The sequence below is a fragment of the Peromyscus leucopus genome, chromosome 12 (genome assembly GCF_004664715.2).
Source record: "Peromyscus leucopus breed LL Stock chromosome 12, UCI_PerLeu_2.1, whole genome shotgun sequence".
Taxonomy (NCBI): domain Eukaryota; kingdom Metazoa; phylum Chordata; class Mammalia; order Rodentia; family Cricetidae; genus Peromyscus; species Peromyscus leucopus.
Window position 1 is genome coordinate 72,363,028 of NC_051073.1, and position 19,152 is coordinate 72,382,179.

A 19,152-nucleotide genomic window follows, 5' to 3' on the forward strand; every position below is an offset into this window, starting at 1 on the left:
GGCCCGAAGGGTTGGGGGACACAGACCCTGGTCAGTCAGGAGACCAGATCCCAGCTCCACTCGAGTAGTGAACAAGACCTTCCTCTCTCTGGGCCTCTACTTCTGCCAAGGAGGGAGGTGAAGGAACTCTTCCACCCCTATTTTATGTTCTCTGGGCGTCCTGCAGAGCCTGGCTTTTCCTCCTTCTCAAATGGCATGGGTGTCGCAGTCAAGAGGAGTCTTGATTCTCTGTGAAACGGCAACCCCTGATCCCCACCAGCCCCAGCTCAGAGCAGAGCACCCTTCTCCGTCTGGCAGTGACTTTCTAGACAGCCCCTGGCCGCTCTGCCTCCTCCCTCAGTTACCCCGCGTGCCTCCGTGTCCTAGTTAGGGCTTCTATTGCTGTTGTAGACCACAACCAAAAGCAACGTGAGGAGGAAAGGGTTTCTTTCACTTACACTTTCATAGTCCATCATCAGAGGAACCAATGCAGGATCTCCAGGCAGGAATCTGGAGCCGACGTGCAGGCCATGGAAGGGTGCTGCTTACTGACTTGCTCCACATGGCTTGCTCAGCCTGCTTTCTTATAGAACCAGCCCGCCCAGGGTTGGCACCACCCTCAGTGGGCCAGGCCCGTCCATATCAATCACCTCTCAAGAAAATGCATGCCAGGCTTGCCCATAGGCTAATCTAGCAGGGGCATTCTCTCACTTGATGTCCCCTCTTCTAAATGACTCTAGCTTGCGTCAAGTTGACATAAAACTAGCCAGCTCTCCATGCGTTGCTTAGTGGCCTAGTCATACATAGACTCAACACTTCAAACTGAGGTTAGGGGTCAGGGCACCCTGGGAGGCACAGTGGCTTCAGATGTAGTTTTTGCCTTTCAAGTCAAGCCAGGGAAAGACAAGCTGGAGGTGCATGGCTCAAGGGGGAAGGAGAGCCTATGTCCTATAGGATCTTGCTTCAAGGAAGTTCCTCCCCTTGTCTTTGTCAAATCTGTGTGCCCAAGGCTGGGCAAGAATTTCCTGCCCAAGCCAACTGGGTCTTTTGGCTGCCACATAGTAAATATCTATGAAACTAGATCAAAGTCTTCTTGCCTGAGATTTTTTTTCTGAACAGGACTCCAATAGCACAAGGAATAATCCTTGTGGTTGAAATGAAATCAAGACGCTTCCATACAACAAAGAGAACAACCACTGGAATGAATGGACAGCCTACAGAACGGGAAGAAGTCTTTGCCAAGTGTACCTCAGGCAAGGGATTTCTATCCAGAAAACATAAAGAACTGTAAAACTTAGACACACACACACACACACACACACACACACACACACACACACAATCAATGAATGTGTCAATGAACTGAACAGACAGTCCCCATAAGAACAAATGCAAATATATGGCAATACATATGTCCTGAAATGTCCAATGTCCTTAGCTACCAGGGAAATGCAAATTAAAACTAGTTTGAGATTCCATCTCACCACAGTCAAGAAAATCAACAACAACAAATTTTGGTGAAGATGTGGGGGAAAGGAACCATTTTTATTCACTGCTGATGAGCACGCACACTAGTCTAGCCACTGTTGAATCCCTATGGAGGTTTCTCAGCAAATCGACACAGAACTGCCGTAGAGTTAGCCATACCACTCTTGGGTATATTCCTGAAGGGTTCAGTCAACACATCAGAGAAAAACGCCTTCCATATCTGTGTTTATAGCAGCACCATTCACAATGCTAAGGAAAGGGGACCAGGTAGATGCCCATCAGCTGAGGAAAAGATAAAGCAAAGGCAAGTCTCTCTACAGAACAGAATTTTACACAGCTACAAAGAGAAATGAAATCACAACACTTGAAAAATAGATGGAACTGGAAATCATTGTGGTGAGCTAAGGAAGCCAGATTCAGAAAGACAAATGTCTTACGTTTTCTCTCACACGTGGACCCTACCCCCAACCACAGAGGAAAATGAAGTATATCCATCATACTATGGCCCTTGTAAAGAAATCTGGGAAGTGGGGGGACAGACACACAGAAACCCTGTTTCTAGGCAGCAGGGAGGGCTGGGACAGCCACAGTAGGCCCACCTCCTGGGGCATCGGGTGGGAGCCGCAGGAAGCTCCCAGATCTGATGTTCTCTCACACTACAAGAAAGAAAGAGAGCCTCTAGGATTTAGCAGATCAGTTCAGAGATTTGCAAACTCCACTGGTCTGTTCACTGCAACTCAGAGGTGGAGCGAGACTCCCTTAGGGGAGGAAATGCTTGTTCAAGCTGGGCTGGGAACCCCTTGCCTGGATGACCACTTGCTGGGAAGGGCACTTGGCAGCTCTGAGAGGAGCTTAATTGCATCCAAGCTGTAGTTTCCATATCTGAGACATGGGTGCAGACACACTGCCCGGGGGTGCAGAGTTCAGAGACAAAGCAGAGAGCATGCAGACAAAGCGGAGAGCATGAGGCCTCCATCCGCGGCCTGCCCTTTCTTACCTCACAAAGATTCCTCGCGGTTCTTAGAGTCCGGCCTTCGCCGGCATCATCATTGAGAAGGAAAACCAAGCCCCTGAGGAGGAAGGAGGCTTATATCCAAGAAAACCACAGGCTGCTTCTGAAGGGTACTGGGGCTTTGGCCACTATGCAGGGAAAGGCCTGGGAAGGGCAGAGGCAAGGCTGGCAGCCGGAAGCAACAGTCATGTTCCCTTGCTGATTAAGTACAACAACAGCTCAGGGTCAGACGGCCTCGGGGACCAGGCCACCCCACCCCACCCCCAGCCTAGCTTCTTCCTCCCCAGGATCCCATAGCTTCACCACCAGCAGCTGCTAGGTGGCCTGGATTCTTGGGATGAGGGGGAGGGCGGGCCCAGGTGCCTGCTGAGGACCCTTCCTACCTTTCTCCTTTTCTGAACCACAGAAGGAAACTGGTTGTCACAGATGCCTCACCCTGTCCCTCAACCCTCTTTTAGGGAGCGTGCAAGAAGTGCAAAGTAGGAGTCAGAAGACTCAGAAAGAAGAAGGGCAGAGGCCAAGACTTCATTATGCTAATTTAATTAGCTCTAATCTCCTGACAGTGGGGCCTTGAAGAAAGGGGCTTTTGTGGAAGCCGCGTTTGGCAGGAAGTCACCGGCACTCTCTCCCTCACAGAGTCAAAAGCTCCGACTGGGTCCTGGCCTTCACATCTAGTGTCCCTAAGGCTTCCTTTCCACACTTCCCTGGCCAGCCCCTCAACTTTTCCAGGAAGAAAATGCACCCCAGATGTTGAACAATAAATGGAGGTCTTTCATCCGCCTTTATGAAAGAGTATCAATAATTCAGAACCCCCCAAGTTGTCAGTCAGAGAGAGAGAAATGCAGCCAGTTTCTCTCCATCAATAAACCAAAGGTTTCCTGGTGGCCCAACCCGCTCCCTGCCTGCAGCCAAGGAGCCTCCCCACATCAGACATTCCCATGCCCTTATGTAGAGGGCCCCTCATCACAGCTACTCATGAGGTACTGCGAACAGACCACAAACCACACTCTCTCATTCTCACGGATCGGATCGTGCATGCGTGCGTACTGGACGCCTACTGTTCATAGGGGAGGCGACTCAGAGTCAGTGGTCCAGCATTTCCCTCACATGCTCAAGGCCCCAGCTTTGATCCCCAGCATCGGCACAAGGAAAAGAGTCCCAGAAAGTCTGCTTTGGTAGCTTCTCTGGTTTCCAGGGCAATTTGTCACTTTCCCACAATAGCCAACTTTAAGCTGCCAACTGTTTTGTAATCGTTTTATCTTTTTTTTTTCCCCTGGGGTTCTTTTGAGGGGGGAGGTTAGTGCTTTGTCTTGTTTTATTTTTAACAATTGTTTTGTTTTGTTTTTCAAGACAGGGTCCTCTCTGTGTAGCTCTGGCGGTTCTGGAACTCACTCTGTAGACCAGGCTGGCCTTGAACTAAGAGAGATGTCTGCCTTTGCTTCCCGAGCGCTGGGATCAAGGGCGTGTGCCACCACATTTTAACAACCAGTTTGTCAATTCCTGGATGCTTAGAACCAACTCTGGAGAGATTCTAGACTGGACGAGAGCTCTCCTGGCCCCTCACGGGGTCATCCTTCCACCTCCAGGCAGAAGGGACCAGTAACCCATGGGAGCCTAAGAGAAACTCTATAGAGAGCAATTTTTAGACCCTGCTTTATTTTCTTTCAAATGTTATAGAAGTACTTATTACCTTTATAATCAGAACACATCTAAGTTTATTAAAAATCATTTTCAGTAAGCCTAGCGGAATGCTTTGCCACAACCTGCCTGCATAATTTTTGTCATCTCTGTATGTCTCTTGGACTGGTGTGTGTGTGTGTGTGTGTGTGTGTGTGTGTGTGTGTGTGTGTGTGTGTGTTTCCTGGGAGCTTGCTTTCCTGTGCAGAACAGAGCACAGAAGCATCCATCTGAAACTGGTGTAGCCTTTGAGGAGAAGTTCATTCTCTTCAGGGGTCAAATTTCCTTAGCAAAGGAGAAAGACTCTGGAAGTTCTGCATTAACAAGGTCTCTTTGGCCTCCAGTGACTTTGCCTCCATATGAACTGAGATGGAGGCAGAAGTTGGGACTAAAAACACCGGCTCCTTCTTCCCTGAGCCTTAGAGAATTGCCCAAAGAGGCATCCTGCCCTCTCCTGCCAGCTCGATTTAAAGGTTCTTACCTCAGCATTGAGATGGAAAGTGGGTACCAGGCCTTTGGGCGGGGCTCAAGGGGGCCGGTTCATTTCAGTTGACTTCTGTGGCACTGATGACTTCTCTCCGGGTCGCTGGCTGCTGCGGTTGGCACAGTTGGCTCTACCCCTGCCTGCAGGGAAAAGTGAGAACACAAGCTGGGCTCAGAAGCACAGTCGTAAATACAAGCATGTGAGTGAGCACCCTTCCCTCCCCCCTCACCGCCTCCCCCCTGCCCCACTTCTGAGCCCTTCCAGAGCACGACACTCTTCCAAACGACCTAAGTTGGCCGTCTGTTGACCCATGTCCATCTGTTTTTGCCCGGTCTGAGTAACAAATTAAATAAGGCAAACGTTCCTACAGCCACTGAAGCTACTCGGTATTTGTAGGGAGAAAGGCAAGGTAAGAAAGACATCTTCCGACCCTGTGTTCAGGGTTCCGAGTCCTGTGTTCAGACAGAGCCTGTGGTTTTGTTGATCTCGTCAACCCAGAGCCTACTGTTTCTGCTCTTACAAATGTGAAGCTTCTCATTCGTTCTGGAAGCATTTCTAACTGGGTCTGAATTTTCGATCCATAGATTACATCTTAACAGAGTGAGTTAACTGCATTCTTGTGCCAAAGAAATTTAGCTTCCATTTATACATTTAAAAAAATAAAATAAAATTTAAGTGAAAGGAAAAAGCTACTCCATCTTGCTCTACCCAAGAAAACCACCCATGATAGGCATATCCTTTTTGATTCTCGTATTTTCTTTCTTGTTAGCCAGATTTTTTAATAAAGATAGGGAAGGGTGAGGTGTGGCTTAATGTTGTCACAGTGTTCTGCACTGTCATTTAATGGCTACATAACATGCATGTGCCCTTGGGTTCCCTATGATCTACATGCATACCCTACATAGTTGGACTATAAATTCTACATGACCCTCAAAGGCTTGGCATTTAAGTCCCCATGAATTCTTCTTGTGCTAATCACATACAGTATTTGAAACTGTATCCCCCTCCAAAAAAAATATTTAGAAATCTATCAAAACAAAGAAGCAAAAGACCTCTACAACAAAAACAGATCCAACGCAATACCTATCAAAATTCTCATGTCATAGTTCACAAGTTTGGGAAAAAGAGCAATTCAAGGATTCGTATGAAACCACAAAAGACCATGAATAGCCAAAGCAATCCTGAAGAGTATGAGCCCAGCTGGAGGGACCGCAGTACCTGGCCTCGACTTACACACTCCAGTACGCTAATGATGAACACAGCCTGGGGTGGCATCGAAATCCACAGGAAGACGGATGGAATAGAGCAGAGGACGCAGAAATGAATGCCAAGATAATATTTAACCTAAGTCTTGACAGTGGAGGTAAAAACATACCATGGGGTTGGGGGGGGGCCCGACTGTGACAGCCTGGGGGGAAGGGGGAGATAGAGGCAGCCTCTTCAACAAGCCCTGCTGGTAGAGCTGGATTTCTACCTGCAGAAGCTGAAATTAGATCCATGTCTCCACCTGATGCAAAAATCAGTTCAAAATGGATCCAAGGCCCTCATTTACAACCTGAAACGCCTCGATTTCTAGAAGGAAGCCTAGGGAATGCTCTTCGTGGGGGCAGGTGAGAACATTTTAAATAGAATGTCAACAGCACAGGCACTAACCCCATCTATTAACAGATGGGACTCTGTGAAAATAAAAAAGTTTCTGCAAAGCAAAGGAAAACATCAGCAGGGCATACACACAGCCCACAGAGTAGGAGAAAATCTTTGCCAGTTACAAGGCAGACGAGGGGCTGGTGTCCTGAATTACAGAGACTTGCATAAACTGAAACCCAAGGAAACAGAACTGCCGATTAACAAGTGGGCAAAGGAACTGAATAGATGGCTTTCAGAAAGGGGAAAGAAAAAAGAAGAGACACAAATGGCCAGTGAGTATTTTTCAAAGTCTTCAGTATCCCCAGCCATCGTGGAACTAGGAATTAAAACTACTCTGAGATACTATCTAATCCCGGTCAGAACGGCTGCCATCGACAAATCCGACAACAAACGTTGAAGAGTGTGATGTGGAGAGAACGGAATCCTTACTCACTGTTGGCGGGAGCACAAATTAATACAGCCGTTGTGGAAATCAGTCTGAATATTTCTCAAGAGAAACAGAAATAGAAACAGAACTACCACATGACCCAGCTCTTGCACTGCTGGGCACACACCCAGAGAACCCCTTCCTTCCCTACCACAGAGGTGTGTGCCCACCATTTTCATTGCTGTTTCATTCCCTCTCGCAAACAACTGGAGCCAACCTATTTGCCCATCAACAGATGAACAGATAATGAAAATTTGGAGTGGGTGTGTGTGTGCGCGCGCGCGTGTGTGCGTGGGAAATCACAAAATCTGCAGAAAAATGGAAGAACTTGGAATGCTCAGAATGAATAACATCACACAAGATCACATAACCTAAGAAAGAAAAAGGCAACAACACACGTTCTCTCCTTCACCTGTGGAACCTAGCCAACAATATATGTTTATATGTAAACAAATGTACTTGTGGGTAAGGTAGAGCACACAGGCAGGAGAACAGGGACCAATTAGATAACAAGAAAGACTGAATGTGGGCACAGGCACCAGCCATGAAAGAGGATGAAAAGTGAACTGTTTTAATAGCTTCCATTCTCTCATGCACTTTTTCATTTTTGTGGTGGAGGATACGTGCATAAAATATATTTGATACTGAAAACTTAAAATCTAATGTGAAGCGCCACAACTTCAGATATTCTAACTGTACAGAAGTTCAGTGAGATGTTCAGACTTTGGGCTTTGGGTCTGTTTAATTTTAGAGTGGGCAATTTTTTTTTTCAAATATGTGTGTGTGTGTGTGTGTGTGTGTGTGTGTGTGTGTGTTGTATACTGGGAAAACCCATAATTAATTCCTTAAGCCACAGTCTGGGAGATCAAATTGCCGGGTCAAAGACTTTCCAAATTGCCCAGGTGTTTGCACAGCGGAGACATTCGACCTCCAAGGCCACTGTGTAGAGAGGCGTGGCATCTCTCCCACGGTGCTCTCTCCTCCACACCACAACCACACTAGGGGAAATGAGTATGGGGTGGGTACCAGGAGTCTGGATTAGCCTTTCTTGTGCTCACAACTAGCTCAGCTTCCATCTCAGATAAGATCCTTGATGCTAGATCCAGGGACCAGAACCTGAGTAAGAATAGGCAAGAAGAAGTCAGAAAGCCATTAAGGGCAGGGGAGGTGTGGTCAAATCACAGAGAGGTGTCCAGGTGGAAATAGGAAAAAAAAAAAAAAAAGCCTTTGAGACAAAGAAAAGCAAGGGCCGTGCGCAGAGGAGACAGAGGTGAACGGAAACTAACAGAAAACTGAAGCCAACCTTGCCATTTGCAGGGCTGGAAATACCAAGGTCTCATAAAAACTCAGGGCAGCGCACAGCAAACAGTAAAGGCAACAGGTGATACCAAAAAAAAAGAGTTGCTGGAGGCCTTGGCCACTTTGCTGCTGTGTATAATTAATGTCAACAAAACACCAGAAGTCAGCCAGAGGCACTGTGGTGAAGGCGGGCAGCCAGTGCTGTGTGCTCACAGCCAGCTAGCCATCAGCAGCAGGCCTGCAGGAAGGGGCCTTCCCCAGAACAGGAAAGCCGTGGGCAGCCAGCTCCCCAGCCTCCTAGTGAGAAAGCCTCCCCCCATCCCACACCCCACAGCCATACTCTCTCTGCAGTCAGCCTGCTTACCTTCTTTATTCTAGGCCACTTTGATTTCGTGAAGGATAGTAATTCACTAGGTAATCCGTCCAAACAAATGGCTGGGTCTCTGAGACCCTGATGTTCCAGGCAATGGGGAGCCATTCTCCTGACCTTTCCTAGTGGACTGACTATCCCTGCATACCCTGCACTCGGGCAGGCCTCCCGAGGGGACTGTGGGCTCCCGGGGGGGGGAGGGGGGCTGTTTTCCCAACTCCTTAAGTAAATAGCATGCAGGTTTCCAACATTGATAGTAAGTCACCTCACACTCCTGGGCCTGCCATGGGAAATGGAGGGGAGAACGTTGAGAACAACTGGAGAAAGAAATAGGCTGACCAGGATTTGTTTGGAAGACTGGGCATAGAGGGAAAGTAGCAGAACCTGAGATAAGCAAACACATACAACATTTAGGAAGGACCAGGAGGGGACCTGCTGAAGGATGAAACTGTCGTGCAGAGACCCACGCCATGGCTGAGGGAAGCAGATGAGAAACCATCAGACCCAGAGAGCACATGTTTGGTGGCCACAGTAGCTATGAACTCTGCTCTTTTATTGTATTCATCCCTTATCTCTTTCACAAAATCCCCTTTTTGATGGAAGTTGGGTGAGTTAGACTACCCCCCAGAAACAGTCTCTCCCAGGCCCTGAGTCTGCAGCAATAACGGACTTGTGGAGCAACCGGGATTGCTCAAGTACTAAAGTTGCTAAAGGTGAGTTTGCCAAGATTTTTCTACCCACACTGGGCAGGTCACTGGTCCACTGGCATAACCTCCTCACCACGCCCCGCCCCCATGGCTTGAAAGAAAATGGCCCCCAAAGGGAGTGGCACTATTAGGAGGTGTGGCCTTGCTGGAGGAAGTGTGTCACTGTAGGGGGTGGGCTTTGAGTCCTCCTATGATCAAGCTTCTCCCAGTGACACAGTTCACTTCCTGTGGCCTGCAGATCAAGAGGCAGCCAATACCACGTCTGCCTGCATGCCGCCATGTCCCGCCATGATGACAATGGACTGAACCTCTGAAACCGTAAGCTGCCACCTCGATTCAATGTCTTTCCTTTTAAGAGTTGCCGTGGTCACGGTGTCTCTTCACAGTGGTCGAGACCCTAACTAAGATGTCCCCATGTGCATCTTGTAGTTTCCATGTAGCTCTCAGCAGCTCTCCCCTGGTCACCCTCAGATCCCAAGAGGGTCACTCACTGGGTTTGATATCTGAATCGGTTTCCCATTTTTCTCCTGGGGTCTAAGCAGCCAAGGCCTTCTTGCGCGTCTGCTCTGTTTGAATCTTCCCACCTCACTGGACTGTCCCCCTATCTTGCTACCCAGGCAATCTCTCCTTTCTTCCACAGATGACTGAAAGGAAGGCGCTGCCTCGGTGATATTTGTCTTCAGGGGTGCTCCCCCAGAGTACTGACGCCTGAGGTACTGACCTCAGACCACAGCCAAGACTTCAAGAGCAGTGCCTGTTGGCCAAGCAGTCCACACACTGAGCAAGAACATACACTGAGAATTTCATGGCCCAGCCTTGCAGAGCAAAGCTAACAAGTTCTGTGTCCGGTCAGGGTGCTACAGCCTGTCACAGGAATGAAGCAGAGGCCAGGTCCCTGGCATCCAAGAGCAGCCACCACCAAGCACTTGAAGCCTAGGGTAAAGGAGTACGCTGTTGACCCTGGAGCCATTATTCCACACCACTTGGGATATGGGCAGTTTTTCCCGATAATGGGGCATGAACATAAATGAGCTAAGTGCTTTTGTAGATCCTTACACAGAAGACATCCCAAGACCTAAGCCCTGAAAATTTGCTGGGCAATGAAGTCAAGTGAGAAAACACTATACTGGAAATCCAATAAGAGCATCTGCTAAATTCAAGCAGCTTATGGGATGGCCCCTACCCCCTCTACCCCCTTTTCCCCCTCTACCTCCCCCCTGCACCTCCCAGGACTCACATGCTCCCCCTCAAAGGTTCATCTGTGAGGCCCCAGCCCAGCATTAATGGGATTCCTATCTCAGACCAAGGATTAGCTGCAGCTGTCCTGTGGGTTTCATTCTCATTATTTATCAGCTGCCATCCTAAACTCGCGGTGTTCTAACCGACTTTTTTATTCCTCACACAGTCCTGGGAGGTAAGGAGTCTTCTGGCCCATGTGCTGATGAGGTGACAATTTTAGAAAAGGGCCTAGGCACGGAGCTGAAGAATTTCACTCACAAACCTGCCTCCCAAAGGCCTGTACTCACTCCATGTCAAGAGCTGAAGTTAAACCCGAGCTGAAAACAAAATCCAGGAGCCGAGAGAAAAAGCGTAGGGGTTCGTTTTCAGGGCTAAGGTCCTCTGACACCACCATACAGAAAAGAACCCCACGGAGAACATATGTGACCACGCGGTGAATGTGGTGTCTCCAGCCGTCACCGTCCTGATTTCAACACCCATCCAGATACTGAGCCCTCTTTTTAATCAAAGCAAAACGCATCCGTGACCCTTCATGTCAAGGGGTCCCACCAGGCTCACGGCCGTAGCAGCAACCCCTTCCCAGCCCTCCACAGCCTTGGTGTCTGTGGCTCACATGCAACAACTTTGATCTCTTGGCTACTTCTACGCTGCTGCAGTGTCTGTACACCACACTTATATGGCTCTTGTTTTCAGCATGAGGGGTTGTTAGTCATGGACTTCCTGTTATGCAAAATAAAGGTTTAGTTCACTTTGAGCCCACATGCTGCTTCTAATGAATTACACCAATTCTATTATGTCCACCTCAGGGCTTCTCATTATTATTATGACCGTGTGGTGATGCTCACAGGAGAGCCACGTGAGGGGTCATGACTCACTCCTTTCACATACACCTCTTATCTGTCATTTCTGGAGTCTACAACTGTCTCCTGTTTGGATGTCTATGTTTCAATATAACTATCACTAACGAATTCAGCGCCATCTTTCCCACAAAAACTATACAACTCACAGTACAACCCAATGCTGTTTGTTTGTTTGTTTTTAATTTCTTGTTTTTAATTTAAGCTCTCCCTTCTGGAAATTTCTCTGCTCCTACACCAACCCAAACTAGTTGGCTTCGGGGCTTAATAGAGGAGCCCACTTTTTCTTGTTTACTCCCTCGTCGGAGGAACAGAAGCTGTCGCTTCTCAGAAAGCCTCTGTGGGAGGCTAGAAACTGGCTCTTCTCACATCTGAGAACACCGTCATCCCACCCACGCATCTGATTAATAATTTCTCCTGCAGAGTTTCTCAGAAATCATCCATCTCCTCTTGAAACTTTTCTTAATTTTTAAATGTATTTAGTTATTTATGTAGTGTGCCTGTGCATACAAGGATGCCATGGTGCCTGTGTATACGTCTGAGAATGACATAAAGGAGTTGGTCTGGGGGATCCTGGGGATTGAACTCAGGTAGTCAGGCTTGGTGGCAAGTGTCTTTATCTGCTGAACCACCTTAAGATCTCTCCTCCAGAACTTTAAAGGTCTGGATTCAGTGTCTTGTCACCAGTGTTACCATCCTGTTCTCACACAGAATCCATGCAGGCTCTGGAGTCTCACATTTCGCCTATTTATTTGTATGCACAGGCTATTTGTTCGGTGTTCTTCCACTGAGTCACACCCCATTGCTCTCTAGAAGCTTCCATTTGCATGCATGTTTTTCTTTTTTCATTTGTAGGCTTTGTTCCAAGTACTCAGGTGAAATGCTTCAATCCAGCAGCCTACATCCTTCAGTTCTCTCTACTGGTTTCTGCCTTTCTTTTATTAAAAACAGGTTTTTGGTTTTTTTTTTTGTTTTTTTTTTTTTGATAAAATATATTCTGATCATGGTTTCCCTCCCAACCTCCATTCTCATGGGGAATCCACACCCTTTCCGTCTCTCCATAGAAAACAAACAGGCATCTAAAGAATAATTAAAATAAAATAAGACAAAACGACAACAAAGAGAAGAAAAAAAATCCTATGTATGTAGTTGTTTGTTTATTTGGTTTTTAAGACAGGTTCTTTTGTAGCCAGGCTGGCTCTTGCTTGCTATGTAGCCATAGGTGACAGTGACTTTCTCATCCCCTCCACCTTCGGAGTGCTGAGATCACGGCTCACGCCACCGTGCCCAGTTTTCTGTGGTGTGGAGGCCAGAGCCCAGGATTTCCTGCAGCTAGGTAAGCTCTCTCACCAATTCAGCTGCCTCCTCAGCCCCAACACTTTTTCTTGTTATTTCTATAATGCTTTCTCCTTCAGTATCCCTATTCTCTTGTTCTGTACATCTTACTACTCAGACATCGGACTTTGTAGAATAACCCGCTCATGTTCCATTCCACTGCCTTCTTTATTTGTTGCAACTTTCTACTCCAAACCCTGTAGCTATTTACTTCTGCTAGAATGCTTTTAATCCCAAGAGATCATTCTCCTCCTCCTCTGAGCTCTCCTTCCTACACGTCCCTCGTCACCAAACCTTCTTACTTCTGAGTCTAGAATCACAGAGTGGGGGGTTGGTTGGTTGGCTGGTTGGTTTCCTGTACTGTATACCACTGAACCACACCCCAGCCCTGAAGTTCCCACTGCTCTCTAGGTTGCCTCCATTTCTTTGAGTTGTTGTTGTGTGTGTTGTTGTGTTGCCTCTTGGTTTCTATCTTTCATGTCTCAATTCCCCTCAGATAGCTAATGTTCCTTAGAGATCCTCTGACATTCAAAAGTGAAGCATGAAAAAGGTGTGGAGGCATGGACTCTGGGCTGGCAGGTCTTACCCCAGAGAGACTGACGTCACTCTGTATGTTTTATTGGGGAACTCCTAACCTCGGCATCTGTAGGCCTATGGGCCTCTCAGTTCGGACTGTTTTCCTCTCATCACATGACTGCAAACAGAGCATCACCCTGTCTAGCCAGCGTGGGCGGTTGGCCAGTCTCACTGGGGACCTTGTAGGCACACACACCCACTCCTTCCCTCGGGGCAGAACAGCATGTCATATATACTTCTCACATCTTGGCCTTCTATGCCCGATTTTGATCTCGAAAGATCTATTTCTTTTTCTCTTATGTATGTGAATGCTTTGCTCACATGTGTGCTGGAGGCCCACGGAGGTAAAAAGAAGAGGACCGGGTCCCCTGGAACTGGAGTTATGGACAGTTGTGAGACATGGGGTGGGTGGCTGGGAATTGAACCCAGGTCCTCTGAGAGAACAAGTCTTCTTAACCACCAAGCCATCTCCCCAGCCCCCTATGACAGATGCTAGTCAGCTCTGATGGCTTTAGTATGTTCCTGGAAAGATCTTTAAAGGAAATATTAGTTACAAAAATTTGCATAACTTTATATAGGCCCTCGCCTCAGTCTCACCAAATGAGCTAACAATAAAACAATTTCTGCATAGGAATTACATACATGGCATTCAGTTTGTGTTTCCTATACCTCCAGTCACATTCAAAACATTGTTTGCGGGGATTTTGTTATTCCATGGGGGCTGTTTGCTCACAACAAGGTGTAGAAAACTAGGGCCACTTAAGGAGGTGAGTTTTTGGGGAAGCAAGCTTGTCAGAAAGATAGCAGTCACTGATGACGATGATGATGATGATGACGATGATGATGATGATAACGATGATGACGATGACATGGATACCCGGGAGATCTCAGTCATAGCTCTGTTCTAGCAAGCTGTGATATTTTGAGAAAGTTTCTTTCCCTCTGTGGGCCCCAGACTTCTCTTATAAACTGTGGGTTACTCGAGTTAATTCTGAAGTTGTGTTGGGAGGATTTAGTTAAATTCAACCCACTAGTGTCTTATTTTGGTTCTAGGTCCAAGGGAAATCTAGAAAATTAAAAAAAAAAAAAAAAAAAAAAAAAAGATTAAGGCCTTCCTTGGCCTCACGTGGGAAGAATTCACTAATGGAAAAAGAACGTAAGTAAATTGGGTGGCCTTGTACGCTACTGGAGGGCTGCACAACTGGTTAAAAGGGAGAGGGAGAGAGAGAGAGGGAGGGAGAGAGAGAGGGAGGGAGGGAGAGAGAGAGAAAGAGCCAGGTGTGAGAGTGGAGGGGGCGGATCATTACTTTATATCAGGTTGTTGAATTGTCTCTCTGTCCAGGTGACATTCACGCACAAGCCTTAAGAAATGAGGTGCAACAAACCATGGGACTGTGTGAGGGAACAGTCTGGAGGGACCAGCAAACACAGAGGCCCTGAGGTAGCAATACACTTGTGTCTGAGGTGCAGGCCTCATGGTGAAGCGAAAGGAAGAGGCAGAGAAGAGTAAAAGATGCAACCTGTGGAGGTAGACGCCTAAGAGCATGAGATGGGAGGGATGGAGAGACGGATCAGCAGTTAAGAGCACTGGCTGCTCTATCCAGAGGACCCGGGTTCAATTCCCAGCACCCACAGAGTAGGTCACAGCTGTCTGTAACTCCAGTCCCAGGAGATCTGACACCTTCACATGCACATAAAACAAATTTAGAGAGAGAGAGAGAGAGAGAGAGGAAACGTTGACAGTTTTTGAGCAAAGAAATTACATGTTACTACAACTTTTGAAATGACCACTCTGTGCTTTTTGAAAACAACCCACAGAAGCAAGAGTACAAGCAGGCTGAGACACAAAATTATCCTGAAGATTCAAAATAGAGATGAGCCTGTCCTGAGCCAGCAGGAACTTGGTGAGCCAAATAACTAATCCGTCTCCTGACTTACTACAAAGGCACAGCCAGCATGGCTTATGCTCATGAACGTGGCATGAAAGAAGCATCTAGAAGGACTCTGGAGTCCTAAGTTCTGACTCTCGTCTACTGGAGTAGGACGGCTACTTCAGAAGGGCAGCTGCTCAGATTCAGGCTTGTTGCATTTGGGGTCTCTGCCTCACGCCCGAGGAAGCCTGTTCGGTGGATGGTTGAACATATGGGCCTGGGGTTCAGAGGTTCAGAGGAAAGGTCTGGCGTGTAGGTACGAGGAGAGGTTGGTCAGCATAATGGACTGCATAAGATCAGGGACTGAGGTGAGGAGAAGAGGCCACAGTGAGCAGGTGACAATGAGCCAACCACAGAGAGTGAGGGAAGATGGCTAAGGAAGAGAGCAAGAGAGTGCTCCAGAAGCCAAGAGAAGACGTCTGTACGGTGGGATGGGACAGCCAGTTACACACGCCCCTGCAGAGAAGCCAAGACAAGGCTTGAGATGTGGCCATTGCACCTGGCAGATGAGCTTGACTGATAGAGGCTTGGAGAGCAACGGGGAAAAAAAAAACCTGATCAGACCACACTTAAATGGGTGTGAGAGAAAATGAACCACAGGAAAGAAACAGAAAATTATTTCCAGGAGCAGAAAAATAGGGTAATTACTGGAAGTCAGGGGACATGTGCAGGTATACGCAGATGGATAGGATAGAGACAAAGCCACCATTTAGAGATAGGTTGATGGACAGATGGACAATTAGGTAGATAAATTATAGAGATGGGTACAAGCAGAATGTCACGACAGAGAAATAATATTGGAGAGAGAAGGAAGAGTTGCCAGGGCCACACCTTTGATTAAGGTAGAATAAGATACATTCACCAATAAAGAGGGTGAGTGAGCAGGAGTGTGGTGGTTTGAATAAGAATGGTCCCCACGGGCCCATGTATGTTAATACCCAGTCACTAGGGAGTAGAACTCTTGGATAGGATGAGAAGGATTAGGAGGTGTGGAGGAAGTGTGTCACTAGGGGAGGGCTTGGAGGTTTCAAATACCCAAGCCAGGCCCAGTGTCTTTTCTCTCTTGGCCTACAGATCTGGATGCAGCTCTCAGCTCCTTCTCCAGCACCATGTCTGCCTGCCTGCCGCCATGCTCCCTGCCGGGATGTCAGCACAGTACACCTCTAAAACGGTAAGCCAGCCCCCAACTAACTGCTTTCCTTTATAAGAGTTGCCTTGGTCGTGGTGTCTCGTCACAGTAATGTAACAGCAACTTAAGACACAGTTGAAGTGTATTTTATTTATAGGTAAATACAATTACACAAGCACATAAAATATTTACCTACAAAACATAATGCATTTATTGATAAAATGTAACCTGAGAAGTACATATTTCCCATTGGTCTTTTGTATTGTTTTGTTTCACTAAGGTAGCTAGTCAGGCCTCTCTGTAGATCGTGGCACACGAGGAAACCGCAGCCTTTGGAATTCAGAGAGCCGACGGGGTTCAAGTCACAACTTCACCCTGCATGACTTTAGGTAAACCACTTTCACCTTCAGCGTCCTCGTCTGCACAGGAGAAACAACAATGACGTGTTCCACAGGGCTGCTGGTTCAGAGACACTGTCAGGTCCCAAGAAAACTCAACTCCCCCAAAATTCTGGCACCCGTTCCCCTCTCTCCAAGGAGCCGTTTCCTAATCACTACCAAAGGGGTCAAATGGCTGTCTGTGGTGCCTATTAGCCTACCAGAGTGTATACTGGCCTCCAGGCTCTCTCAGTATCACAACTACCTGCTACAGAGTCCATGCAGGCATCCTGGCTCTTCTCACCCTGCCCGCTACCCTAACCGTCTCCATCTCATGCGCTTCCCTCCCCCAGCTTCTCATTCCTATATAACCCTACAGTCTCTCTTTTGTCTTCCTTTCTAGTCATCCTCTCTCTTGGTCTCCTTTTGCTCACAGTCTCTTTCTCTTCCCTATCTCACTCTCCCCCCCCCTCTCTCTGTCTCTCTCTCTCTCTCTCTCTCTCTCTCTCTCTCTCTCTTTCTCTCTCTCTCTCTCTCTCTCCCCCTCTCTCCTCTCATGGCCAAGTCCAGTCTGCTGGCCATGTTCAATCTACTACTTTATCTCTCTCTGCTCTGGAATCTTCCAGGTGCCTCATATCTACAATAACCCCTTCCTCTCAACCACACCTTGGAGCAGTCATGTCCTCAGTTTACACCTGCTGCCAAACCCCCAGTTCTTGTTTACACTAAATGCTGCACACAAGGTCCCCAAACTTCCAACAACTGCAGAAGTCGCTCCGTCCACTTGACTCTTTCCCAACTTGACATAAACACGTCAGGGCCCCTGTATTGTGAGGCCCTCCCTGCCCACGCTACCTGGATCCCGCTCTTGGAGGCTCTGCAATGGCAGACTCTGCCTAGCAGTGAGTCTCACTCCTTCGGGGAAGCCCACTTATGACCTTGACCCCTGAGCCTGGGAGGAACTCTGGATTGACAACTAGCCCATTAGTGCCCTCTTAGAATTGGGCTTGGCAGGGTTCCTTGCCCATGTCCACCCACCTGTGGAAAAAGGACGGTAGACCTTGTCCTAAGCCAGTCTGAGTGGGCTCAAACGCCAATAGATGCTACATGGGTTTGTTTGCCAACGGAGCCTCTCCATCAGCTCCTGCAGTTAATATTAGTTGTAAGGAAGGACAGCGTGTGATGGTTATGATAAATGGTGCTGGTGGTGGCGCAGAAAAGTCACGAGCCACAGCCACGACTACCAGAGGTAGAGAGCAGGGAGCAGAAAGGGAACAGAGAGAGAGGGTGGGGGTCCGCATCTGGCTTTTTAAGGTGGGTATGTAGTCGCCAGCATCCGCTGATGATGCATGCTCTCTGCTCTGCTCCTGCCGTCTTTCTCTCCAGGCCTGGCTCTCCTCCCTCCTAGCCTCTCCTTTCTAATAAAGCTCTTTGTAACTCTGGTAGTCATGGCCGTGGCCCGTGACTTTTCTGCTGGTAACCAGCGCCATTTATCATAACCATCACACTCTGTCCTTCCATAAAATTAATATTAACCACTCTTGGCCTCCTTTCTAAAGTTTAGACTTTGACACTTGTGGTGGTTTGTATAAGTATGGCCCCCATAGACTCACGTGTTTTAAATGCTTTGCCCATAAGGAGTGGCACTATTAGGAGGTGTGACCTTGTTAGAGGAAGTGTGTCACTGTGGGGACGGGCTTTGAGGTCTCCTATGCTCAAGCTGTGCCCAGTGTGGCACACAGTCTCCTTCTGCTGACTACAGATCGAGAAGTAGACCTCTCAGCTCCTTCTCCAGCACCACGTCTGCCTGCACGCCACCGTGTCCTGCCATGATGATAATGGACTGAACCTCTGAAACTGTGAGCTAGCCCCAGTTAAATGTTTCTCTTTATAAGAATTGCTGTGGTCATGATGTCTCTTCACAGCAATAAAAACCGTAAGACACCAACCACTCTTACACCTATTTATACACATGCAGGCATATATCATAGGCTAGAATCCAAATATGAGGGTGAACGTGTGGTTTGTTTCCAAGTTTGAGTCCCCTCACTTAATATTATACTTCCCAGGTCCTTCCATTTCCCTACAATTTTCATTTTTGTTTACAGCTGTATAATATTCCACTTTGTATAAGTACCACATTTTCATGATATGTTGATGAACATCTAGGTTGGTTCTGTTTTCTTGGAATTGTGAAAAGAGCAGCAATGAACATGAATGGATGTTCAAGTATCCCTGTGGTAGGGTATGGAGTCTCCAGGTCTATGCCCAAGAGCAGAATGGAAAGGTCATGTGGAAATTCTACTTTCCATTTTTTGAGAAACCTCCATACTAATTGGCACCATACTGACTTGACTGTATAATTTGCACTCCAACTAGCAATGAATCCAGGTTTCTCTTTCCTTATGTCGTCTCTAACACTGGTTATCAGATTTATTGATGACAGCCTTTCTGACTAGGATGAGGTAGTATCTCAAAGCATTTCCCTGATGTTGAACAGGTTTTAAAGTATTTCCTGACCATGTGTGTCTCTTCTTTTGAGGACTGCCTGCTTGTTTCATTGGTCTATTGTTCATTGACAGTTGTCTTCTTGGTTTCTTTCTTCATTCCCCCCCCCC

The 19,152-nt window shown here is 47.5% G+C and overlaps 1 protein-coding gene across 4 annotated transcripts in view; it reads right to left on the reverse strand.

The window, feature by feature from the left end:
* The window catches only part of St6gal1 (ST6 beta-galactoside alpha-2,6-sialyltransferase 1), a 130,927-nt gene that overhangs the window by 98,305 nt on the left and 13,470 nt on the right, over positions 1 to 19,152 (reverse strand). For all 4 annotated transcript variants that reach the window (XM_037209822.1, XM_028875197.2, XM_037209817.1 and 1 more), the window contains exon 2: positions 4,638 to 4,780. The gene's annotated coding sequence lies outside the window, so the exon portion shown is untranslated. The remainder of the gene's footprint in view (positions 1 to 4,637; positions 4,781 to 19,152) is intronic.